The sequence below is a fragment of the Scylla paramamosain genome, chromosome 1 (assembly GCF_035594125.1).
Source record: "Scylla paramamosain isolate STU-SP2022 chromosome 1, ASM3559412v1, whole genome shotgun sequence".
In the NCBI taxonomy this organism is placed as follows: Eukaryota; Metazoa; Arthropoda; class Malacostraca; order Decapoda; family Portunidae; genus Scylla; species Scylla paramamosain.
In genome coordinates, this window is record NC_087151.1 from 38,303,185 (window position 1) to 38,330,946 (window position 27,762).

A 27,762-nucleotide genomic window follows, 5' to 3' on the forward strand; every position below is an offset into this window, starting at 1 on the left:
CTCTCTCTCTCTCTCTCTCTCTCTCTCTCTCTCTCTCTCTCTCTCTCTCTCTCTCTCTCTCTCTCTCTCTCTCTCTCTCTCTCTCTCTCTCGTTAATCAACCTGTCAATAGTTACAAAACCTCAATATTGATAAATAGATAGAAAGATTGGTATAGAAACAAGCATATAGATAGACAGATAGATGGGCAGACAAATACAAAGATGGAGAAAACAGATAATAAATGAAAATACAGATAGTACAGACTGATGAACAGATAGAGACCAATATATACAGACTGACAGACAAGTAGAAACCTGAATGTGAGAGGATCTAACATATCCAATGAAAGAGCAACATACACACCACTCGCATCCTTCTGGCCTTACCACCAGTTAGGCCTAGTAAATAAGACCCTACAGAAGGTAAAGGTTGGGGCCTTGTTACCCCAACCTCCTCATTATCAACTCACGAGGGGACCTGAGATTGACATAACACTTCTGCTTTTTATGAAGGGTTGAAATTTTATGTTTTTTTTTTCTTTTTTTTCCGAGTTCAAAGCATTAATCAGTCTTTAAAGAATTATTGTACTGTGTATAGGCGAGCACATTTTTTGTCTGTTGAATTGATGATTTTCTTTTTTTTTTTGAGATAAAGAATTCTTAAGTTTCGTGTAGCATTAGTGAAAGGGCTCTCTATGGTAGCGACACACCAGATACAGTTTGCAGATGACGAATGCTCAGTGCACACCTACACCGTGTCCTTTTCCCCCTGCCTCCTGTGCCCGCATACTCCCCCAGTGGCGGCCCGAGCCAGTAATGGTCATTTCTCCTAAATCCATCACACAAACGCGTCATTCGACCCCCTCCCCCGCCCGTCCCACCCTCGTCCTTCATCCGTGTCGATCAATACCACGGTCGACACTCCAGCTACAAATTTCTTGGATGTTTTAAGGAAAATATCGAATGAAAAAGGAGCATGGATAATGATGGAGGGAAATGGATGTTCTCTATTTTCCTCTTACGATGATGATCCAGAGAATAAAAACAAGGTGTTTCATAATCTCCGACCTTCCTTTCTCCAGCAGCGATGGTCTGGAAAGAACGCATCAGGAACGTGTCTTTTCAAACCTTGTCGTATTCATATCCTGCGCTCCAAACAGGGGCGTCATTTGAATGAGAAAAAAAAATGTTGCAGCACGAATAGCAGGGAGAGATGGATGTAATCGATCATGCGGCGCCCTGCTGGAGAGGCTAACTTGTTTGCTCGCAATAAATATCCTGATGCGAGGTGGCGGCTACAAACTAGCGCTGAGGAGCTGAGTAATTGATGGAAGTGTGGATACTGAAAGTGAAAATGTGTGTGTGTGTGTGTGTGTGTGTGTGTGTGTGCGTGCGTGCGTGCGTGCGTGCGTGCGTGCGTGCGTGCGTGCGTGCGTGCGTGCGTGCGTGCGTGCGTGCGTGCGTGCGTGCGTGCGTGCGTGCGTGCGTGCGTGCGTGCGTGCGTGCGTGCGTGCGTGCGTGTGTGTGTGTGTGTGTGTGTGTGTGTGTGTGTGTGTGTGTGTGTGTGTGTGTGTGTGTGTGTGTGTGTGTGTGTGTGTGTGTGTGTGTGTGTGTGTGTGTGTGTGTGTGTGTGTGTGTGTGTGTGTGTGTGTGTGTGTGTTGGTAGAAAGAGAACTTGTCCACCTTCCTTACGCCTCCGCTTACAAAGTCGGGGATGTTCAAGTTGGTAGACATATACAGAAGTGCACCAGGAACAGAATACTACCATCACCACCACCACATCCACCTCCACTACCACCACCACCTCCGCCACTGACAACAATTACGAGTCCACCGCAGGACAAAGGCCTCTCCTAACTTTCTCCCAAACGACACTCATAATATCTGTGTGCAAGAGAAGTGTCTTGCGTGTGAGGTTTACCAACACGACCGCGACGCGACACCCATTATGGAGCCGCTGTGTTCCTCCGCCGCACACAGGAAATCTTTCCCATTCACCACACTTACGCGCGCGCGTACACACACACACACACACACACACACACACACACACACACACACACACACACACACACACACACACACACACACACACACACACACACACACACACACACTTGAATTGTTTCTCCTTCACATACCCGCTTAGTCCCTCCATCACACACGTGTACTACTCATATCCTTCCCCAACACACCTGCGTAGCTCTTTCTCCATACATCTGTTTCATTTCTCACCTATACATGCCTGCACTGTTCTACCCACACACACATACCTACACTGTCCCTACCTACACACACCTATACTATCCGACCTCCACACACTTACATTATCCTACCTACACGCACCTACACTATCCCACCTCCACACACCTACACTGTCCCACCTACACACACACACACACACACACACACACACACACACACAGTGCACCCGACCATTTCTACAGTGACTCTTCCCCGACCGCACCCCAACATACATACAGCTGCATTGTCCCTCCTCCACACACCTACAATGCATTCGATACACACCTGCAATGCACCCCGACACATCTGCAGTGCAAACTCCCACACCTGCAATATCGTCAATCGCGCAGGCTGGCTGGCATCACCTGACACCGGAGTTGGGGTGCCCTCGTCTGCTTCTCACGACAAAGTTTATCACCGCGGCTTCTCGTAACGCGTGAGGCGAATGAGGGTGATGTGACGTGGCGTGCAGGCAGAGACTGGCAAGCGGCAGACCAGGAAGAGATTCGGGGAGGAAAACAAATGCACGATGGGAACTCAAAGCTTGACTCTTTAGGACATAAGAAAAATACACTTAAATATCACAGGAACCTTAAATCTACGATCGCGTTCTTCCTGCGCTTACTTACGCTAGGAACTCCAAGTTTGACTTATATATATATATATATATATATATATATATATATATATATATATATATATATATATATATATATATATATATATATATATATATATATATATATATATATATATATATATATATATAACTTAACCTGTTATAGTTTTCCGTTTACTTCTTTACAAAACACGAAATATACTTCAGAAATCATAAGAACTTCAAGAGATTATCGTTTTCTAACCTCTAACTTCAAGGTATTAAACAAACATGAATAGAGAATAAGTGATGAATATAATAAGACATTTAAAGGAGTGAATGACGGGAAAACATTGCCATCGATCACACAAACACGACTGATAAAGGTGAGTATTGTGTGAGCCTGCTGCTCAGTAATGTTGGAAGTAACGAACTGTATTCACTGTATGAGAGAGAGAGAGAGAGAGAGAGAGAGAGAGAGAGAGAGAGAGAGAGAGAGAGAGAGAGAGAGAGAGAGAGAGAGAGAGAGAGAGAGAGAGAGAGAGAGAGAGAGAGAGAGAGAGAGAGAGAGAGAGAGAGAGAGAGAGAGAGAGAGAGAGAGAGAGAGAGAGAGAGAGACTGATTAAAGCAAAGCGTCGCATCAAAAATGAGGAAAGGAAGGAGGGAAGGGAATGAAAAAAAAAATGGATATTTCCACACTGAAATGAATGGAACATTAGAGCATAACAATATCGAAATAGAATAACTTACATTATTTATTCAACAGTGTGCGTATCTGAAAAAAAAAATACATATGTAGAGAGAAATCAAATAGAAAAAAAAAATTGTTATGTCAGAAATTCACTGTCCTATGTAGGCGCAAGTACTTGATTGAGATGAATATGTAAAAATTGAAATGAAAGGACAGGTACATATGCATACACATGAATAGATGGCTAGCTAGTACATGAATAAATTGAGAGACAGAGAGACAGACAACCGGACAGACAAGAGGATGCGTACGTAGGTTGACAAATTATATATATATAAAGAAAAATACAAACACAGTAGAGAAAATACAAACTGAAGAATGAATATGTGCATTAACACTAGACACAAGTCGATATATACACATAAACATAAAAAAAATAAAATAATAAATAAATAAAAAAAAACACGCCTAACCTTTCCATCAGGTTTCATATACTACTTGTGATGCATTTATTTATTTATTTTACTTTTATACGAGGATATGCACTCAACACCCACACACCCACACACACACACACACACACACACACACACACACACACACACACACACACACACAGAGCTAAAAAAAATAAATAAGAGGTGAAAAAGGAGAATCTCACATCATAAAACAACAAAGCGTGGAAATGCACATATGAACAAACAAACAAACAAGCGCGCGCGCACACACACACACACACACACACACACACACACACACACACACACACACACACACACACACACACACACACACACTAGCTTAAAGATGTGCAACTCGTGTGAAAAGTGGTGGAGAAATTTTAGAAAGATCATTTTCTCGTTTTTTTCTCCCTGCCAAAGTTTGGGTGTAGAGGGAATTGGATGAAAAATGATGCCTCGTCTTGCCTTTATTAACGGAGATGGAAGGAACAGCTATGGAAATTAAAGCCAATTCACTAAGTAAAAGGAGAGTGAGCGGGCAGAGAAGGAAAAGAGAAAGAATACGAGAAGGTTGCTCTTTATCCTTCGCTTCCTAAAGAATATAATCTGCCTTTTTGTGCTCCGTTTAAGTGACTCTGTTTCTTTCTTATTCTGCTGTTAAAGGGAATCCAACCCTTCCTTTACCTTCTTAGAATGAGGATTATCTGCTGTCATCGCCTCAGTTAAGATGATGATGAAATGTTATTTACTTTCCTCTTATTCAAAACTTTTCTCTTTATCGTCGTGGTTTCTCTGAAGTGCTTTGGCGAATCGGTAAATATACAAATAAAATGTTAATCTAGTTTTCATACATTAGTGAATATATAATCAATTAATGAATAAAAAAATAATGCAAAAAATAATGCAAAACCAATCATACAAATAGATGAATAAAATACACAAGAAATTAATAACAGTAAAAAGAAAATAAAAAAAACTAGTTCATGACATTGATGGCCTTTGATTCTAAATCCACTCTAAAAAAATAAATAAATAAAATAGGAAAAAAAAACAAGAGGCGTACTACACACACACACACACACACACACACACACACACACACACACACACACACACACACACACACACACAGCAGTGGCCAAGGGCAACAAAAAGATCGAACAAAAGGTCCATTGAGGTGCTAGTCCTAAAAGAAATGTCGAAAGGGTTATCAAAATTGGAGGATGAATGTCTTAAAATCTCCCTTCAGCCATAGGAAGGAGGAAATACAGGATAGATGTATATAAGCGCCACTTTGTATTAGAAAAAAAGGTGCAGCCGCCACTGTCAAAACTTGCCGCAATGAAAGCCAACGTTGTGAAATTCCTGGCTGATGCTTCTAATTGACCATGACCAGAGGGTGTTCCGGCCCGCGAGAAGATGCAGTAAATGAACAACGGTAGAAAGCTATGGATAGGTGTGTACCAGGTGAGTGTATATAAATTAATGTACTATACACTTGACGGACTGTCTATCTGTTTTTGGAGGTGTACTGTACGTATGTGCCTGCTCTATATGTTTCTTTATTTCGGTCTGTCTGTTTATTTTATCTAACTGTTCTGTTTGTTAGTCATTCGTCTGTTTCTGTGTGTGTGTGTGTGTGTGTGTGTGTGTGTGTGTGTGTGTGTGTGTGTGTGTGTGTGTGTGTGTGTGTGTGTGTGTGTGTGTGTGTGTGTGTGTGTGTACGAATGTATATGTGTATGTAACAAACACATACTCATATGTATGTAGATAAGTATGTAGGTATGCATGTATGCATGTATGTAATAACTATTAGAACAGAGGAACGGAAACTTGAAAATTATAAGAAAAACAAGAAATTAAAGACAATCTGAACAGTGAGAAGGAAGCATGTGTTAAGAGTATATGTTTTCTTGTTATAATCATAATCGTTGTTGTTAAGCAGGTCACTTCGAAAGTGAGACTGAAACAAACACACTGTCACGCAAGTGGAGGAGCGAAGGCCACACTGCCACTCAAGACCACCAGCAGCAGCAGCAGCAGTAGCAGGAAAGCAGACGGCCACTGTGCTGGTGGATGCCACTTGCTGTAACTCAACGCCACGCTCTTTGTGCTGAAAAGTGCTGAAACACGAATATTTTAGGCTGATGCAGGAATCACCACGGAAGGGTCGCCGGTAAGTCCACCAAGCTATTCGTCTTTCAATTAGAAGTTTAATACGACTCTGATCGCCTCCATCAAGGAATCATTAAGTGCTTCTCTGTGCTCGTGGAAAGAAGAGAAAGGTTCTCTCTATAGAATTTCCCGCTTGTATATTAGGCTGGAAACCGATACTAGACTTAGTATACCTCTGTGGAGACAAATGATAAGACAAGATGCCTCATTTGTCATAAATAGTCACCAAAACTTATGCTCCTCCACTGGCAATTTTAAAACATGCGTGCATACTGTGTCGGTGGAGGACGCTTGATTAAACTGTGTGACAAAAGTCTGGATTCATCGCAACATTTTCAGATTTACTTTCTTGTTTCGAGAGTCGATGAAACAAAATAACACACTTTCATCCCGGAAGTATTTTTGTTTTATGTTTGTTTCGTCATTGTTGTGCAAAAACAAAACACAACTACTCCCAAGCACTTCAGCAGCCTCCAGGGGCTCCTCGGTTCAGTATACTTCACTGCGCACCGAGAAATTGAGACAGACAAGGTGTGCTAGTTTCATAAAATATTCACTGACATTTCTTACTTTGTATGTGCCTTCATAGCTCAGCGGCTAGAGCGCTGGTCTAGTAAACCAGAGGCCGGGAGTTCGAGCCTCCCTGAAGGCAGGTATGATAGTGATGTTTTTTCATGACTATAGCACAGCATTAGAATTAGAAGATAGACTTACCAATTGGCAACATGACTTCCTTTGGGGACTCTGGGACTAACGTGTGAGATTCATTATCATAATAGAGCAGTATGTCTATGTGCGTGTGTGTTAGCAGCAACCTATGGGGCCGTTGTTGTAGACCATTTTTCATTTAACTGTAACCTTCACCATCCTCCTACATACACCATCTGTGAAAGCGCCGAGCGGAAGGTATCCAGCACCGCCTACTGCGTGCTGTCTTTTCCGTAGCCTGGTTCTGTGGCGCAAGTCGTGCAGGTGTTGACGTAGCAAAACTTTCTGCGTTGACAAATCACACACTGACGCCTCAACGCATATATTTATGTGCTTTGGATTAAAATAAAAAGTGCTTGTAGTAATGGAAAGAAGCGTGAGATGATAGTAAGTAATAATAATACCTTTTACACACAGGCAAGAGACATCAGGAGTTATCATTGAACCTATAAAAATATAACAAATGTGTAAGCATAAGCGAGAAGAAAAGTTTTCCAACAATTGTGAGAATAAAGAATGCTCACTCCATTGCATCGTTTCATTTGAAAAGGTGGAGAGCATTATTTGCCGAAAGGAACCCTAATCTTGAGCTCCAAAAAATAACGGAAATGTTTTACGAATAAAACATACGAAAAAATTACGTATTCAAAAACACACACACTCACACACGCATACACACACACACACTAACTCGCGCGCACACACACACACACACACACACACACACACACACACACACACACACACACACACACACACACACTTGAAATCAATTAATATGCAAAGATGACAAGAATGATATCACTGACTTGGACACTAAGCAAGCAAGAGAACTAAATTCAGACACCAAACTTATAACAGAGTATTCAAGATAGAGCATCAAAGTAGAAAGATTTGGCCTAACGCAGCAAAATTGAAAGTAATGGAAGAAAAAAGGAGAGAGAGAGAGAGAGAGAGAGAGAGAGAGAGAGAGAGAGAGAGAGAGAGAGAGAGAGAGAGAGAGAGAGAGAGAGAGAGAGAGAGTGTGTGTGTGTGTGTGTGTGTTGAAAAGAGGTTAAGAAGGGATCAGGGACAAAGGCAAAAATTAAAACACATTTCTTTTCCTAGTAAAGTTATGCGGTTGGTCTCTCTCTCTCTCTCTCTCTCTCTCTCTCTCTCTCTCTCTCTCTCTCTCTCTCTCTCTCTCTCTCTCTCTCTCTCTCTCTCTCTCTCTCTCTCTCTCTCTCTCTCTCTCTCTCTCTCTCTCTCTCTCTCTCTCTCTCTCTCTCTCGGTAGCTAAGACAAAACTTAAAATCTGGCACTGATTTATTATTCTATTACCTCGTCCAGTTATTATTTTTTATACCATAGTACTGTTTACGGATTCTAATATGATGGATCTATTGTGTGTTTTTCAGCTTGTGCATACCGATAGAAATTCACCTCTCTGAAAATCAGCTGTCGATCTCAAGATTTGGCGTAACCAACGTACTGTTTATTAATTCTTGCGGCATGTTACAACACTCCTTTACCTTTTGAATTAGTGAAGATACGTGTACCAGTTCCTTTGTCTTCATCATATACAGACAGGGATTAGTTGTCACGTTTTTAATTATTCTTAGAGAGCTTATAAAGATTTATTTGCGGATAGAGATAATTACTGGGTATACGTAGGTATGTTTTATCTCATGTTCTTTTTCTAAATGTGTTGTGGAATTTTAAGCTATAAAGCACTGTCCATATCGTATTATTTGTCACATGCTGCACAAGATGTACTTTCTTTCATGCCTATTATGTCCACCTCCCTAATACAAGAGTTAAACAATATTCCCAGTCTCCCATCCCCTTTACTAATAAACTCTGGGGCTCCATGCCTGTTTCTCTGTTTTCCCTTTGCCTAGGACTAAGTCTCAAGACACCTCACAACGAAATTTTGGACTTCATTGTGGATTATCTCCTTGGTACAGTGGGACCGCACGCGCTTTCAGGGTCGAGGAAATCCTCAAGCCCACGGATTCAATTCCTGGTCACGCTTCGAGGGTAGGAAGGGCATCTACTCGGAGTAATGGTTCCCAAATGTCAATGTCTTTCATTAGGAGCACCTTCTTAGCCCTGAAAGACTAGATTCACTAGAAAGAAACCGAACCTAAAGCGCAACCCCCCCCCAAAAAAAAAAAAATGTATTATCTCTCTAAGGAATTGACACTTCTCTTTTTCCGTGCTCTTTTCTTTTCTTTTATATTATTTTACTCATTTTTTTTTCTTGCTGCGCCAGGACCAGCACTGCATATATATATGTGAACAAATGGAGACGGTACCAATCCAAGCACACCAGGAGAACCTTGACATAATTCCCCGGTGACGAGCAATCTTGGCGGCGTCCACTGTTGCCTGCCAATGGAAATACAGGAGAGATCCAAGGAATACTGCAGCCGCGGATAGCAGATTGGTGCCAAACAAGCCGAGAAGGATCGTTCCCTTCACATTACAAAGATTAACCTCAGATCACAGCGGAGATTGGTGGGCTCTACGAAACACGTCAGGAGGAGGAGGAGGAGGAGAAGGAGGAGGAAGATGGGTCTCTAGTATGCATTTGTTTATATATTATATATATATATATATATATATATATATATATATATATATATATATATATATATATATATATATATATATATATATATATATATATATATATATATATATATATATATATATATATATATATATATATATATTTCTTTGCTTGTTCATGTTTTTTTTGGGGTGAGGAAAGATAAGAAAAGGAAGGGAAGCAACTCTCTCTCTCTCTCTCTCTCTCTCTCTCTCTCTCTCTCTCTCTCTCTCTCTCTCTCTCTCTCTCTCTCTCTCTCCCCCACACCAGCAACTTTCATCCGCACTCCGCCACGCAATAACTGCTTCGTCTCTTTCAGGTAACGGAACGGACAGACAAAATGTGATGCCAAACTTTACCTTCATTGACCGGTCGATACGACGGCAAAATATTTGATGCCTAATTATTCTTTCATTAAAATATGTCACTCACGATAGGAATAATTGCTAATCTACACGAACATTAAAAGGAACAGAGATACTGATTAAAGTAGCTTTGTCTCGTAACACACACACACACACACACACACACACACACACACACACACACACACACACACACACACACCAGTGCCATTATCTTTTCAGACTGCAGTCGCTTTAATTAACAGTCAGTAATTAAAGAATCACCTTGGTCACCACCACCACCAGTGCCACCACCAGCACCACCACCGCCACCCAGCTAACTACTGACATCATCATTACTCGGGTTTAGGGGAGCGGGGTGGTATATTCTGCAGGTGATGTCTGTCTTGTCTCTTTTAAAAGCAAATACAGTTATAACCATTTATTTGTCTGTCTGTCTGTCTGTCTGTCTGTCTGGTTGGCTGGTTGGATGGTTGTTTGGCCGGCTGTGTCTGTCTCTATCTGTGTGTGTGTGTGTGTGTGTGTGTGTGTGTGTGTGTGTGTGTGTGTGTGTGTGTCTGGCTAGCTGACTGACAGATTAAGTGTGTCTGTCTGTCTGTCTGTCTGTCTGTCTTTCTTGTTGGCTGACAGGCTGGGTCTCTGTCTGTCTGTTTATTGTTCTGCCTGTCTGTCTAGCTGGCTGGTTGGCTATCAGTCTTTGTCTTTGTCTTTCTATCAGTAAGTTCGTCTCTCTCTCTCTCTCTCTCTCTCTCTCTCTCTCTCTCTCTCTCTCTCTCTCTCTCTCTCTCTCTCTCTCTCTCTCTCTCTCTCTCTCTCTCTCTCTCTCTCTCTCTCTCTCTCTCTCTCCCTATCTCAGTGCTTGCATCACGCCTGAATATTTTCTCAGATCTAAATAGCGATGCGTACACTGGAGCGTGATTGGAGGCAAGTAATGCATACCAATGGCCTCGCACAACAGCGGCCATTCCAGATAAGATCGCATACATCAGAAAAAGAGGCAGTCGGGTAGATATCGGAGTGCAAATGGAAAAACAAAGTATCCATTATGTAAGCACATGAGCCCAACACTTAATAGAGGAACCTAGTCAGTGAAACCATTGACTACTGGAGCTACTGTACTTTATGGTAAGGGTAATTAAGGTGTGTTAAGGAATGAGTGTTGGGATATTTAAGGTGGTTTTCAAATACATTTAGGGTTAGTTTAAGGAATGTTGTATATATAAAGTGATATAACAAATATAGTTCAGAGTGTTTTAAGGGTTGTTCATTTTTTCATTAATATCTATGAGCGTTTCGTGAATTATGTATACTCTTATATTCAAGTACGATACTCTTACTGTCAATAAATCTTAAACTTTTCTTGCTTTTTTTTTTTAAAGGGATCGTACTATTCGTTTTCTCTACTTTCTCTACTATTCTCTGTCTCTACTTCCTGCACCTCCTCTCCTCTACCTGTACGTGTCGCTTTTTAGTTACATCTAGACAGTTCTGTTTATACGGCTACTAGAATGAAACTGACTTTTCTTTTTTTTTTTTTTACTTCTAATACATGCTATTCTTTACAGTGAGCGACGGGTGAGCAGGCATTTTTTTTTTTTTTTTTTATATAGCCCTTAGCCAGTATCACATTTATACATAAAATAAAAGGAGACGCTACATTAGAAATACAAACACCTTACTTGCAACGATACACATAAGAAAAGGGTATCTACGAAATTCTTTTACTTTTTCAATTGATCTATTCAGAGGCAATTTCAAAGGCTGCTTTATGTCCTTCCCCATTCTCTCATTCACACACCATAAAAAAAAAAAAAAGCATGTTACATTAAGCATAACAGAACAATTTATTTGTCTGTTTATAAAACTCTTCCACATAACTCTGCTTTATTTAGAGAGTAGCGATTAAATATGTAATTACTATTTTTTCCCCTGGCGCTCAGGCTCTTATTCACACTCACAAAAAAAAAAAGGGGACTCATCACATTAGCCACACAAAAGCTGCCTATTTACAACGCTAAACATCCAACAATTGTCCCTAAACTCACAGCACCGCCACACTGTGAAATGACGACACTTCAATATTCTCTTAGTTTCACCTCCTGTCGAGTGGTGCCTCCAACAGTCGCAAAAAAATAAAATAAATAAATAAATAAATAAATAAATAAATAAATAAATAACAGCATCCTTTATAGTTTCGTTTCAATTGTGTTCCTCACTTGCCTGGTGTGCTGGCGGGATTCCACGGCGGTGGGAAAGCTTTAAGTTGAATCCTGTCATAGTAACGTGTAATACCCGCAAGTAATTGTGACGAAAAGTGGACTTCATCGTAACGCTGAGACTAACGCAGTATCCTTTTTATTTTTTGCCGTGGCGGTGGTAAAAGTTACAAGGAATATGAAATTGCAATTATGTGCTTTTGTTATTAAGTTCCCTCCTAGCGTATGAGAGTAATTACATACATCCAGTTTGTCGCGGCGGTAGCAATGGTAGCAAGGAATCTAGAGTTACAGTACGACTTTCATTATGACATTATATATTACAGCAGTATCCTTTTTATTTTTTGCCGTGGCGGTGGTAAAAGTTACAAGGAATATGAAATTGCAATTATGTGCTTTTGTTATTAAGTTCCCTCCTAGCGTATGAGAGTAATTACATACATCCAGTTTGTCGCGGCGGTAGCAATGGTAGCAAGGAATCTAGAGTTACAGTACGACTTTCATTATGACATTATATATTACAACTCCCCACAATGTATAAGATTAAGTGCACTAGATTTTTAGCAACAGCAGGAATACCTAACAGAAGATCCGCTAATATATATATATATATATATATATATATATATATATATATATATATATATATATATATATATATATATATATATATATATATATATATATATATATATATATATATATATTTTTTTTTTTTTTTTTTTATCATGGTGGTAGTAATAGTAGTAAGGAATATAGAAATACAATGTACTTTTTCTTATGACGATATACACTAAAACTCCCCGCAATGCATAAGAATAACCGCATATTTATTCTAGTAATACTTAACAGTGACTGATTTTGTTTCTGGCAGCGGTAGTAATGGTAGTAAGGAATATGAAACTATAATGTGTGTTTGTTTTGATAATACTTACTAAGACCTTCCACAGCGCATAAGAATAAATTGCCTAAATTCCTAGTAACGGTAGTAATAATTAACATATAACTACACTTAATATACTATTGCCATAAACATTTAAATTCCCACAAAACATAAAAGCAACTGCATCAAAGCTGTCGCCGCGGTATTAACAGGAAATATGGAAGTACCATAATCCATTTTGCTATAAAGACAAACCCACACAATCCCCACAGCGTGCACGGGAGTAATTATATCAGAGTGTTGCGGTAAGATTAATAGTGACAGGAATAACACTGGCTATGGAATTAGTTGCAGCTACACGGATGATGATGACAGGACGACCCACGATGTAATTGTAATGGTTTGAGTAATTATAAATCTTAACACTGGTCATAGTAACACTAACAATTGCTACCTACTCACAATGGGAGTGAGAGTGGCAGCCTTGTTACGTGCTATATGCAGTCCTCACAGCGCAGTCTTGCAACACTTAATTTGTTCCTGTGTCGTGCACGAGTGCACCTAGATTTTGCATGAAAAGTTTCCAAGTGAAGTGATGGTAATGGTAACAGAACAGTGGTGCTAGAAATAGTAGTAGTAGTAGTGGTAGTGGTAGTAGTAGCAGTAGCAGTAGTAGTAGTAGTAGTAGTAGTAGTAGTACTAGTAGTAGTAGTAGTAGTAGTAGTAGTAGTAGTAGTAGCAGCAGCAGTAGTGATAGTAGTAGCAGTACTAGCAGCTCATGAACCGCTACTCTTTGGTATGCAACACAACACACTCCCCCGCCAACCATCATAAGCCAGCCAAGGATGTGAAACACAAGGCTGCCTCCACCTTTACACACCTCACCCCTTAACCTGGACACTCGCTCCCACAGGCGCGAACGGATTAACACACACACACACACTTCTATGTACCCCAGGATTAGTTCATGGATCCGATAGCAAAAAGCAAGACGGTGCAATGATCGGTACAGCCATGGAAGCAAAAATAGGTTGATCTGATAGACTTACGCGCCGTGCACCCACCCACCTACCCACACACACACACACACACACACACACACACACGGCAAAAAACACATGAATGATACCGAGTGAAAGAGAAACGTGCAACACCAAACGAAAGCTGGAAAAAAAAAGAGAAAATGAAAAGAGAGAGAGAGAGAGAGAGAGAGAGAGAGAGAGAGAGAGAGAGAGAGAGAGAGAGAGAGAGAGAGAGAGAGAGAGAGAGACAAACTCTTGATCAAAGACAAAACGTGAAATCACAACTTTTACAAATTGCACCAAACAAAAGTACAACTAAAAATATAAACTAAGTGAAATAAATAAAGAAATAAATTACACATTCACAGAAAGGGAGAGAGAGAGAGAGAGAGAGAGAGAGAGAGAGAGAGAGAGAGAGAGAGAGAGAGAGAGAGAGAGAGAGAGAGAGAGAGAGAGAGAGAGAGAGAGAGAGAGAGAGAGAGTTTTTTCTTTCTTTGCAAGAGCCAAAAGCCAGGCAATGAAAACACGACCAAGGAAGCACGACCGTGGAGCATCAAAAGGGGAGCGAAAGTGAATGGTGAAAGTAAAAAAGTAAAAATAGTAATAAAAACTGGGACTTCCAAAGGGAAACAAGAAGCAATAGGGAGGGACAGGCGAAAAAGACATGAGGGTTGCAAATTAAAAACACACGAAAAAAAAAAAAAAAGAGAAAAAAGCCGAGTTCCATGAAACGAAGTACGAAGACAAACTGACACACAGACAGGCAAGCCGTCACAGAGGTAGAGACCCGCACTGACTAACAGACACAGTAACTGATAGACCCTGCCACGGACACACACACATTCCCGCACTCCAGCTATTTTCCTTCTTGTCACAGCCGAGTAAGCTTTCCGGAGGTGGAAAAAAAAACAGTCAAACCCTCGAGGAATAGAAAAACATGCGCAGAAAAAAAAAAGAAGCAAAAAGTATTTTCTTTAATACTGAGTCCGTGACCGAGAGTGATTTATCATGTTATTTTTTTCCCCCAAAACATTCACATCCACAGAAGAATCTGATAGCGTTCACTTATTTGTGCTCTCCATGTTCCTCATTTCAGTAGTGACCTTTACCTTTATTCGGATTACTCACACAAATCACAAAATAATCATCGGTGTTAAAGGTTATTTTCTTCCACAGATCTCACGAGAGGAAAGATAGAAACGAGTTTTCGAACTGACATGCTTTCATCGACTAGGTTTTCATGTCATTCTCTTACTACTGATATTGAAAAAATAGGCACTCTTTCTTCTCATATTCCTCCTCCTCCTCTTCCTTGTTTTCCCCTCTCTTCTCTTCCTTTTCTTGCTATGGGAATATAAGAAAATAAGGGAAGCTGAGAGACGCCATCATTCCTACACGTGGCAGTACTTGTATGAAACCTACCTACCTAAGCACTAAAAATCTGATTATTGAGTGCATTCCATTCATCTACCACTCTATTTGAGAACCAATTCCTTCCTGTCTTTTTAAAATCTAACTTTTCAAGCTTGAGCACATTGTTTCTTATTCTATTCTGATAACCGATCCTAAGAATTTTACTACGTCACCTTTGTTAGACTAAACTAAATTTGCGTCAGTGTCAGTAGTCTCTGCAAATCACGTTTAGCCTCACCATCCCCGGTACGACCCTTGGTTTGTTGGGGGGTGATGGAGTGGCAACACAACGTAGACCAAGTAACAACCTCCCTTTCGCAAACCATCAGCGCTCTCTCAGCCTCCACCACTTTCCACAAACTGCCTCCGTGACTGTCTACAAACCGTCATCCCACTTAAGACGCGTCTTCAGCCTCCTCCACTCTCCACACACCACCACTCTCCGGAAATTGTCACTCTTGCCACACCCTAGCTATCTACAAAAACCATCATTCTCAAAAACCCATCACCGCGTCCTCAGCTTCCACTAGCGCCAGTCAACATTACTGTTTAGTTATCATGAAACTCCAAGATATATTGACAGTCTCCTATTTATCGGAATATAGGGCGAAGTAATTTTAGATACCTTCAGGTTATCACGGGCAACAGAGTAACAAAACGGCGACAAGCAGCTCAGAAAGTGACACTATCCAGCTTTGCTCTCCGCTAACCTATCCTGCTGCCGTGTTCAAGGAAGATTAGCACCCAAAATGATCACGCATTCCGACACACGAACACAGCAAGCAAACAAGGCGTCAGCATGACTAACACATGCAAATAAGCTAAACAAATATAGATTAATGGCAGGAGACTAAACGCACGGCCTAAAAATCACAATAACATCAACAACTGTGGACAAGATCAACACCAACACGGTGGGAAAATGTTACACGCCTGATAAATCGATGCATATTGGTGACTACGAGCATAAATTAAATCCTACTGACAGCATAAATACATTTCTGAGTAGTAAAATAAATTGAGTAGTAAAAAAAATATATAAAGGATGTTTAGTTAATGAATCACACTAAAACATGCAAATGCAATAGTTTCCATTACGTTAGTCTCTTTCCATCATTGGGTTTTGTTTGTCACCGTATTAACCGTATGAATTAACCATATTTTTTCATGCTTTTCGTTACAGTTCTCAGGCAACGTTATCTTTCCATCTTCAAATTTTTCCATGCTGAACAATCATCTTTTTTATCATTCAGTTGTTTACTCTGTCAGGACCGGTGTACTGAGTACGTCCTCCCCTGCTATTCCGTGTACTACTACTAGATTTATAAAGGTACTAACACAAACACAACACAAACAGTGGTGTGTGTGTGTGTGTGTGTGTGTGTGTGTGTGTGTGTGTGTGTGTGTGTGTGTGTGTGTGTGTGTGTGTGTGTGTGTGTGTGTGTGTGTGTGTGTGTGTGTGTGTGTGTGTAACCTATCATAATTGTTTGTACGGCAAAAGATGCACTCATGGCCAGATATCGAGTAACATTCCGTGCTCACTTCTACTGTGTTTAGTGTTTTCTTCAATCTTAAGTTCTCTTATCTGCCGACTCGACCTGACAGTTTGAAGATCCTAAATAAATCAGAAGGTTAAATACTGAGGGAAAGCACTGCAGACACTGAAAACAGCTGAGCCAGGTTCGCGACTAGACTTTTTTTTTCATATATCTATTTATCTTTTTTTTTTTTTATGTAATGGAATCCGACCAAGGGACACAGAAATACTGAAAAAAAGACCATTGAAGCTGCCAGTCCCCAAAGAGCAGAGCCATAAGGACTACCTAAAATTAGAGGAAAGGTGTCTTAAAGTCTCACACACGTCTTGTTTGCACAGTGGTTACCGCGCTCGATTCACAATTGGGAGGTCCGGGGTTCAATTCCCTGGCCAGGTCACAAGTCTTCGGGTGGACTTCTTTGCAGCGTAGCCCCTGTTTACCTAGCAGTAATTAGGTACCTTGTGTAGTCGGGAGCTGTAACCCTCTTAGGGTGGAGAAACAGATTACTGAAAAAAATATACGAGGTGGCCTGATCATCCCAGGCCTGGTCTTCTAGGTTGGTCGGCGCCATGTGGCAACCAAAGTATCGGTATGCAAGATACTTCTTTAAGGTTAATGTATACTTAAGATGTAATATGTTAGTTAGCAAGTAAGGTAATGTATAACATGTGGATTTTCAGGCGATAAGGATGCCAAATTAATAAACGGAACGTAATTATTATTATTATTATTATTATTATTATTATTATTATTATTACACACACACACACACACACACACACACACACACACACACACACACACACACTTAACCTCCAAATTATATTTTTAGACGTTTACTACTAAAGAAAAGAGACGAAAAACGTAGGCATAGACGAGACAGAGAACAGGTTTAATTGACTGATTTTTCTTTTAGTACATCCATTAGTTGCTGTTGACAGGAGTTCGTCTAAATGTAAGCGTACGAGCTACAGTAATGCCTTACCAATAGATTAACTAAATGAAATAAACGATGCTTCATGAATCTTCCATTTCAAGCCAGGTAAGTATTTTCATTATTCATGTTTTTCATTACACCGAAAAGTTTCAAACTTTAGATTATCACTATAGTTGATATCTTTTCCCTTAATATAGTAATGTCTCCTTCACTATGTTGGACGTTTTCATTATCGTAACTTTAACTGATTTCGTGGTGATATTTCCAGTCTGATCTTCTGTGTGTGTGTGTGTGTGTGTGTGTGTGTGTTTCTGTGCACACGCGTTAGAGTTGTAACAAGAGTTTCTGACACACTCCTTTGTTTTCTATTAGCGACGCATCATACCCTTCTACTCATCGTTAAGACTGATGACATTTCATTGTTAAGGAATACAAGGCAACAAAGCGATATTGTTTCCTTTACCTTCCCGAACAATCAATAACGTGCCTTCTTTCCGGACTGACACTCGTCGGTGGCACACGTCTACAGCCGGTCTTCCTGCCACGCCCGCCTCACCTGATGGACTTTTCTCAGTAATTTGGCGCGAAATTTAACAGGTGACTTAAAGGAGCAAGCCAGACACCGACAGAAAAAAAAATACAAGCTAACTAAACAAATATCTATATCTATACACATATGTTTACGATTCTATATTCGTATAATTCTGTACAATCAGCACCAACAGCAGCAGTATTAGCAAAAACAAACTATAATAACGACTACGACGATATGGAGCCACTCGGGAGCTTAAAGAAGACTATATAAATTTATGGATAGGGATGATACATGGATATATGTAGGTATGTTGCATAAAAGGACTACCATATGTTGGTCTTCTGGCTTCTTACTGCTTTCCATACCTTCTTATGTTCCTATTTTGTTTTCTCTAACCATATTCTACCAATTTACAGTTCAAAACCTTTGTTTTGTTGTCTCATACTGCATTTCCTCACGAAAGACTTCAACATAGAGCCATCGTCCCACATCCGTCTCTAATACATTCATCTGCGAGGCGTTGCATCTAAACTGCTTCGTTCCACGCCCTCAGTCTTTGCAAAACGTTATGTTCTACAGTTTGATTCCCCTTTTGGCATTCCCTCTCGCGCCCCCTGATCTCCTGTCCATCATACTGTTCCTATGACTTGCCTCTCGCTGCATTGCCGTTCCCTTAATATCCATCCCTCTCTCCATCAGCACAGATATCAAGAGAAATGTACAGAAGCCGGAAGTCTGTATTCAAAACTTCGTCCAGCAATCAGAGTTAATCGATAAGTTTGTTACCTTAAGCTTGTCGAGAATGATATAAAGTCGAAAAATAGTTTATCTCATCTTGACAGAGAATAAAAATATTTATTGATTTATTTATTCATTGTTATGATGATAGAAATACATCAATTCTTCTCGGGCACTGAGAGAGAAGTGATGGGATGGTGCCTGCATTACAAACTCTCGCCTTATGGAGATGGCCAAATCAATTTAGATAATGAGTATCAAATTAGTTGCGTATCCCTGAATCAGAAGGGAATAAAAATTATAAACGAAATGGCGGAATGAGAAAAATATACATAAAATCACATGTTTGAATGCTTATATCAGGTAACATTATGCTAGACTACGTTTTACTGGGTTATGTTACGATGGAATTTGTTATTATAGGTTAGGTTAAGATCATACAGGAGCATTCTGTCCAGATTATTACTGCTAAAGTGGGGCAGCGTCCTCATTACGTCCTCATTCAACTATTTTCCTCGAGAATATTGCTTTATTTACCTTTCTATTTGTAATAACTTCGATTCCTTTATAGAAAAGTATCAAAACATCTCTGAAACTAAACTGGTCTTACGAATCTCCGATCTTTTCTATTTGTTTTGGTAGGCTAAAATTAAACGAGGATTTTCCTTAACTTATTTATATAGGCCTTCTTCCCAGCTTCCTCAGCAACTTTGCAGACGGCAAATGGCAAATTGTTCGTAACGTGGTGTTTTCGCTGATGCTTGTTTTGGAAAAATGTAAGGGCCACGCTTCAAGATTCCTCGCAAAGGGCAAACCCTGAATAATGCAAAGGCGAGAACACGTTGTTATAAGAGCGAAAGGAAGAAGCGGTTACTGGAAAGGCATTCCGATATAGTGTGGCTGTTTGGTGAATGGAAACAGGTAATTTCTAATGCAAATAAGGTGATGTTTTTAATAACTTTTTTTTTCCTTTTTTTTCTTTGTTATGTTGCAACATACTTATTTTTTCTAACTATTGCTCACCTTCGTCTTCGCAAGAAAAAAAAAAAAAAAGGAGATAAAAGAAGAAAGAAAAGAAAAAATTTAAGACATTTCGTCTTCCACATAAGAACAAGAGAAAATGCGGGATAGTCACCATGAGGGTTGATATTTTCCACGCATACAAATGGATTCATACAACAAAGAACACACACACAGACACACACAAACACAAACACACACACACACACACACACACACACACACACACACACACACACACACACACACAAACACACACACACTCGCTGAATGCCACACTATATGTTTATGAACGAGAACTCCCCCCGAAAAAAAAAAAAAAGGATTAATAAACATACTAGGCTAAAGATATACGAAGAAGAAAAAAAAAAAAAACAGTAGTACAATCAGAATGTGGGTAACTGAATAAAAAAAGATTCAACCCCTCTTACATTACAAAGATGGACAGATAAGCATGGAAGTATGTCACTACTACATGCGATGAGGAGTGTTATAACCAGTACAGCAGGCACATTTTAAAGTAGTCATAACCGTGTACAGAGCAAGAACAAGAACATTGCTGGAAAATAAAAGAAAAGGTTAAGACGAGTCAGATAAAAGGAAGGAGCTGGTGAGATGAATATTATCTTATTTTCACTTGTTTCGCTTGAATGCCATTCCTCTGCGGACGACAGGTGTCCTCACCACCTGAGCTGGCAAAACTCGTGTACACCTTCCCATGAGCTAAACACATATTGATGAAGGCAACACAGAACGACAACCGACTGACGTGGATAGTTTATAAGGCAGTGATGGTGTCATGTCCTTTGTTATTGCAGGGGAAAACATAATTAGAGAATTACTCGTGGTAAATAGACGGAAGTGACAGTACGATGTGGCATGGATAATTAACTAGTAAGAGAGGATTATTGAAATTTCCTTTACGTTTCCCGGGAAACGTAAGAAGACAATGCGCTATACTTGGCTGGCAAGGGGGATATGATTACAAAACACAAAATATCAGTTTCACTCTTATGAAAACATGAAATTCGGAAGTTGGGTATTTAGTAGCAAACATAAAGACTGTTCCAATCCCTACTGAGAGAATCGTATACTAAATGACATGCTCCGGATAATTTTTTGTATGAGAGCAAGCCAAGATTTCCTCTCTCTCAACAACAAAAGATAATACAAAGGATATTAACTTCATCAACAAGTATTTACATGAGCACCAATATAAAACGTGAACGGGTTAAAATAGACATCATGCACACAACGGCACAGAATCACGCAATGGTTGTTGGCATAGAGTGACATTCAACAACTTTCGAGATATACAAAATAAAGTAAAAGGTAAAAAGGTATCTACTCCATTAACAAAATCATGAAAAAAATACCACGCACACAGGGCAATATGACACAACGGCTGATAAGAAAGAGTGATATTAAAGAAATCTTGCGAGGCTTAGAAAATAAAGCAAAGTTCTCAACTTCTAGGGATTAAGATCGGTAGGTGAGGGTCTTCCATCAGCTGATATACACCTTCATTAAATAACGCGTCTGTCAAAGCTCTCAGCCACTTTCGTGCGTTGCAATATAGATGTAAATCCCTTGAAAGCCGAGGAGTGGATCAAATGCTGGACGATGAGCGATGAACACAGGCTGGAGTGTAAATCCATAAAAGCATACACGGGTGTGGGAGAGAGAGAGAGAGAGAGAGAGAGAGAGAGAGAGAGAGAGAGAGAGAGAGAGAGAGAGAGAGAGAGAGAGAGAGAGAGAGAGAGAGAGAGAGAGAGAGAGAGAGAGAGAGAGAGAGAGAGAGAGAGAGAGAGAGAGAGAGCATTTATCATCATTCATAACTAGGAACATTCAACATCATTCATAACTAGGAACACACATTTAGGCAAATACAAATACACCCACACACACACACACACACACACCACCACCACCACCACCACCACTACCATTACATTATTTCACGGAATTTCTACATACATACATGTGCACATCGCTTGACATCAAATAATGAATTCCTTCACCACTACAAACATTAATTAATGACGACAAATTCATTCATTTCTACAGGCCGCAGTTTACTTTACTGATTAAGGAATAATTGCAAAGCCGTCTGACTGACTTTCCTATTCCTGCGTCTGCGTCAGGAGAAAGAGAGCCTGGGCCAAGGAATCATATTGCATTTAATGAGTATATATTTAAAGAAAATGTTTTACGGAGATCTAATTCGTCATATCTTTTTTACCACCATCTCATCCTGGAATCCTTACTCGGTTTGTGGTAGTGAGAAAACACAGGATGCAGCAATCTTTATTTTTCTAACCTTTCAATGTTCTCTTGTTCAACGCTCGTCGAAATTTTAGGGAAAATAAAAACTTTAATTCCTCATATGTTTTTTCGCCACCAGAACCCACACACTTTTTTAACCAATACAATAGGATTACTTGTGTATGGTACGTTTTAGTTCATCTAAATCATACATTTACAAGATTCAGTTGCAAGTTATATAGTAGTAACTTTACGGCATATGTATCAGCAACACTTGTTATATAAAGGAGGTCTGTAGTATCGGCGTCCGTCTACGTTTAAAGCCGCCCCACCTTCCTTTCCAGATTCGGTTGGCGGCCCTGTCATTACTTGATCAGGCTGGATTAAGATATGAAGGGCCCTACGCACAGACGGAATACCTGACCTGTTGGAAAGGAAGGACAATGAAGGAGGTGGAGGCGGCCACCTTCGCCTCCTTCATGTCATTCACTCCTTCGTGTATCACAAAATGCATTCTGCCTTCTGCAGTGGGTGCATAGCCAATATAATTACATCTAGAAAACTATACTTACAGCTAATGACTAATTAAATGAGAAAGCCGCCGATGATACGCGGCGAGTCTTATCACCTCAGTAGAGTTCCCTAGAGAGAGAGAGAGAGAGAGAGAGAGAGAGAGAGAGAGAGAGAGAGAGAGAGAGAGAGAGAGAGAGAGAGAGAGAAAATGTCAACAAGTGTTGCCACTGCCATCTAATAAAAGCGAAATATTGATAAATCCTCTCTCTCTCTCTCTCTCTCTCTCTCTCTCTCTCTCTCTCTCTCTCTCTCTCTCTCTCTCTCTCTCTCTCTCTCTCTCTCTCTCCAATCACTCCCTTTCACGGGCATTCCTCCACAATTTTTCTTCCACTCCTTTCCCTCCACACTCGCACACTCGACAACATCCTGTTTCCTGGTGTTCACTTTCCTTCACTTGCCTTTCTTTATTTCTCTGTCTATTGTTCTGTCTCGTCCAGTTCCTCCATTTTCCTTTCCTGAACGTTTTCTCTCTCTCTCTCTCTCTCTCTCTCTCTCTCTCTCTCTCTCTCTCTCTCTCTCTCTCTCTCTCTCTCTCTCTCTCTCTCTCTCTCTTTTAACCTTGTTTTAATCAATACTTTTTTCATAACCTATACAATCTAAAAGTTGACTTTCATGTGAAGTAAGCATCTCTCTCTCTCTCTCTCTCTCTCTCTCTCTCTCTCTCTCTCTCTCTCTCTCTCTCTCTCTCTCTCTCTCTCTCTCTCTCTGAACATTATACACACAGCAAAGGAAAATACTTTAAAGGTTAGCTAATCTTATTCTGCAGATAATTTACAGAGGGTAGATTACTTACATTAAAGGCGATATTCACGCGAAGGCACATGCATACACTTACGAGAGAGAGAGAGAGAGAGAGAGAGAGAGAGAGAGAGAGAGAGAGAGAGAGAGAGAGAGAGAGAGAGAGAGAGAGAGAGAGAGAGAGAGAGAGAGAGAGAGAGGCACAAAATTACACATAATTACAGACTACACGAACCACATGAATGACGCAGCGAGGCTCACCCCTTAATCCAGGCCTGGGCGGCGAGGACGTGAGCTGCGTGAGAGACAGAGTGGGGGACAGGCCGACCGGCGCACACCGGACCAGAAAAGAGCAAGGCAAAGCAAATCGAACCGAGACTGTCAGCAAGGAAGGTCCCGCCACCAAACCGCCGCCTCTTCTTCTCCCTAAGCCTTCTCTCCTTCATCGATACCCAAGTTCTAAAAGTGAGGGGGGTTTTTAATAACCAGCACGTATTGGAGTTTCGGTGAAATATTATCGAGGCTCAGTAATCCTGCATCCTATTAATATCAACTTTGTCAAGCGCGTTGGACTGAGTGCTCGTGCGTGCGTGAGTAAGTGAAGCAATGTACGTCGAAAAATTAAAATGAGAGCACTGCAAGATGTGTCAGAATAGAATGCTGGTCTTTGTGTGTGCCGATACACAATGCAAGACACACGAGTCATGAATACCAGTCGGCAGTGTGTCATGTTTCCTACGTACTTGTATGCATTCCAGCTTTTCAGATACTTTATTCGAATACAAGAACACATTTCTAATGTCCTACAACTAAACATTTTACTACTAATGACCGATTTGTTACCTCATTTCAGTGACCTCAGGCTTCTGAGCGTAAATACTACAAGTACAGGAACTAGAAGTCAGTGTAGGGACAAAGCAAAAGAGGCGAGACTGAGTGGATTTTGGTAAGTCAAGAGGAGACACGAGGAGTAAGAGGAGACATGAGGAATATATGTGAGAGAAGATGATGGAGATGGATCTATCCGGCAGAAGAAACAGAGAAAGATCTAATGGGTGCGACTAAGGAAGGCACAGAAGATCGAACGCGCTGGAGAAAGTTGATCAGCTGTGACGACCCGTGATGCAAGCAGCCGAAACAAGAAGAAATAAAAAATATCAGAACTGCTGCATCATTCACTTTTTTTTAATACTTTAAACTTGCAGGTGGACATGTTTTAGTATAAAACATTTATGCAGTTTGCTATTAATTCCTGTCATTATTGACTTTCAACAGGCTAGTCTCTCGAGACTGACTTTATATTAGGAGAGCGAGTGGTGTGTTCTAAAGATATGCTTTTATGTGATGGCAGTTTCAAGTCAATTCCAACTACAAAATATTTAGAATCACTTTGAATTAAGTGCATCGTTCTGTAACAAACTGAATAGATCCTTGAAAGTTAAATAAAACTGCAAATTAATAAAATATGAAGAAACTTATAAAATTCATGAATGCTCAGCCAACTACATAATGAAATTACTTATACATAAGTATATACATATATACAGTAATCTACATAATAATACAGTAATGTAGATAACAACATTTGGAGAAATAAACAACTCGCGTGTACGATTATAGGATTAGAAGTAGAAAAGAATATAGTTCTATCATCACACCTTGCCAATCTTTGCTACATAAATAGTAATAAGACATATATAACATGCATAGCAAATGTATTAACAAGCATAGTGATATAGTAATACAGATATACAAGCAAGTTAGGGCCATATTTTGAAACACTGTTGCTGCACCTTCACAATTTTCAAAAAGCCTTCACTTGAGGTTACACGAGTTTTTAAAGCTGTTTTTATGATTATAGTGACAGATTAACAAAATTTCTACATTATTAACAGGAAAAAAAAACGCTCTAGAACTAGGCTAATCATGTCTGTGGTCTTGGAAAATAGTTATGGTGAGAAAGCAGAGCGTTTCTTAATGATAGTGTTGGTGACGCGTGCTATAATCAAGTAGTTAATTATTACTTAACACTTCTCCCTGCTCTGAACTTTTGGCTGTCTTGATCTAGCGCGTCAGGGTTCAGGGGTGCAATATTCAGGAGTATCAGTAAGTCCCTTGAGTGGCCCACGTCACGTTAATGAAGCCAAATAGTTATTGAAACGTTTAAATAGATGGATGCTCTCTCTCTCTCTCTCTCTCTCTCTCTCTCTCTCTCTCTCTCTCTCTCTTCTCTCTCTCTCTCTCTCTCTCTCTCTCTCTCTCTCTCTCATTATTAGTGAGTGATTATTACTTTTCTCAGCCTTTTATCGCAACATCGCGTGAGTCGAGTCGGCAACATGAACAACCAAATGTTCCCTTCAATAATGTTGCGACAAATGTGTGTGTGTGTGTGTGTGTGTGTGTGTGTGTGTGTGTGTGTGTGTGTGTGTGTGTGTGTGTGTGTGTGTGTGTGTGTGTGTGTGTGTGTGTGTGTGTGTGTAATTTCAAGAACTCCCCTGTAGCGTGAGAAGTATACACACAAATCGAGCAAAAATTAAAATAAAATAAAATATGCGACACTTGGATTAAACGTGAACACCTTGTTGAAAATAAATTCGAGGAAGAACATTACTGAGCAGAGGAGAATTTCTGGAAGACATGCTATTGGACTATGTGTGTAGAAAGACGCTTATTCTCACTTCCACCTCTTATGTATCATGGTGTTCACTGCATGAGGAAGTACTGTTGGGGTAATGGTCATCAATGTTTCAGTTATAGAGGAGAAAGTTGTATAAATGTCATGCTATAGTTATGGTCAGTAGTTAAGTAACACTATTTCTCTCCGACTTTTATGCCCTTGACCAGTCTCTGTCACGTAGTAAGTAAATACTGTACTTACAAAAAAGAAAAGACAATAATCAATTTTTTTTTTATTATTATTATTATTTTTAGGAATGGCACGTAAGGATTTTCTTTGCCTCTCCCATTTTTATCCTTTTGGCCAGTGTCCTTGCCACGTGGGGAACAAATAGACAATGCACCTAGAAATACAGTAATCTTTTTTTTTTTTTTTATCTTAGATGAGTAATGTTGCGCGTTCTTTTTTCTTTTCTATTTTTTTTTTTTTTTTTTTTTGTCATTAGCCAGTTTCCTTTCCTTGTCACATAAAAAAAAAAAAAACATGAATCAACACGGAGCTTCCATTTGAAAAGACGATAAAGTAAGTGTGGCATGTTGGGACGATTTGTTGTCTCTCTCCAGTCTTTAAGCCACGGTCTAGTCTCCTTGCCCTATAGAGAAATTAAACAAAGTATTCCCAGTTAAATCAGGTTTTTAGTTTTAGAAGTCACATTCTGGGACGATTTATCTATTTTTTTTTTTTTTGTTTTTTGTTTCTCCAATATTTATTCCATCAAAAGTAAAGATAAGTAAATAAATAAATAAATGAATAAATAAATAAATAAATAATAAATAAATAAATAAATAAATAAATAGATAAATAAATAAATAAATAAACAAACTACTGCACTGCTAGAAGAGACAATAATCGTCAAGTTTTAGGGGCTACAAGGGTTAGTTGCCGGGTGGACTCTGATCTGTGATAGGGGAAGCAGAAGGGGAAATACAGCGTGTCTTGAAGGTTGGCGGAAGGCACGTGATCCTCGGTATTAAAGGAATGGCCGCGGTGATCCACTGAACGTGCTGGGTGTCTGAAAGCTTGTTCCCAATCCCTCGGGAGAGAGAAGAGTTCCTGGAATACCCTCTGATCATCCGGCAAAGGCTGAGGCTGCTCTGTCTGGAACACTGGCGCAGATGAGGAGGAGGAGGAGGAGGAGGAGGAATTGATGGTGCATAGTGACTTATGTAACTAAAGGTCAAGGTGTAAGAAGATACTCGTGTGGAGAAAACGGAGTGTGTGTGTGTGTGTGTGTGTGTGTGTGTGTGTGTGTGTGTGTGTGTGTGTGTTGTGTGTGTGTGTGTGTGTGTGTGTGTGTGTGTGTGTGTGTGTTTACAAAGAACCCTAATCCTGTTCGCTGGGACTTAAAAGAGCGGGAGGAGGATGAAGATCAGTAGGAAGAGATTAAGGAAA

General features: G+C 40.0%; 1 protein-coding gene and 1 non-coding gene across 6 annotated transcripts in view; one reads left to right on the plus strand and one right to left on the minus strand.

The window, feature by feature from the left end:
* The window catches only part of LOC135105136 (uncharacterized), a 405,375-nt gene that overhangs the window by 184,144 nt on the left and 193,469 nt on the right, over positions 1-27,762 (minus strand). The gene's annotated exons all lie outside the window — the stretch shown is intronic.
* Trnat-agu (transfer RNA threonine (anticodon AGU)) lies at positions 6,729-6,801 on the plus strand. Its single transcript has one exon. It is a non-coding gene; the product is annotated as a tRNA-Thr (tRNA).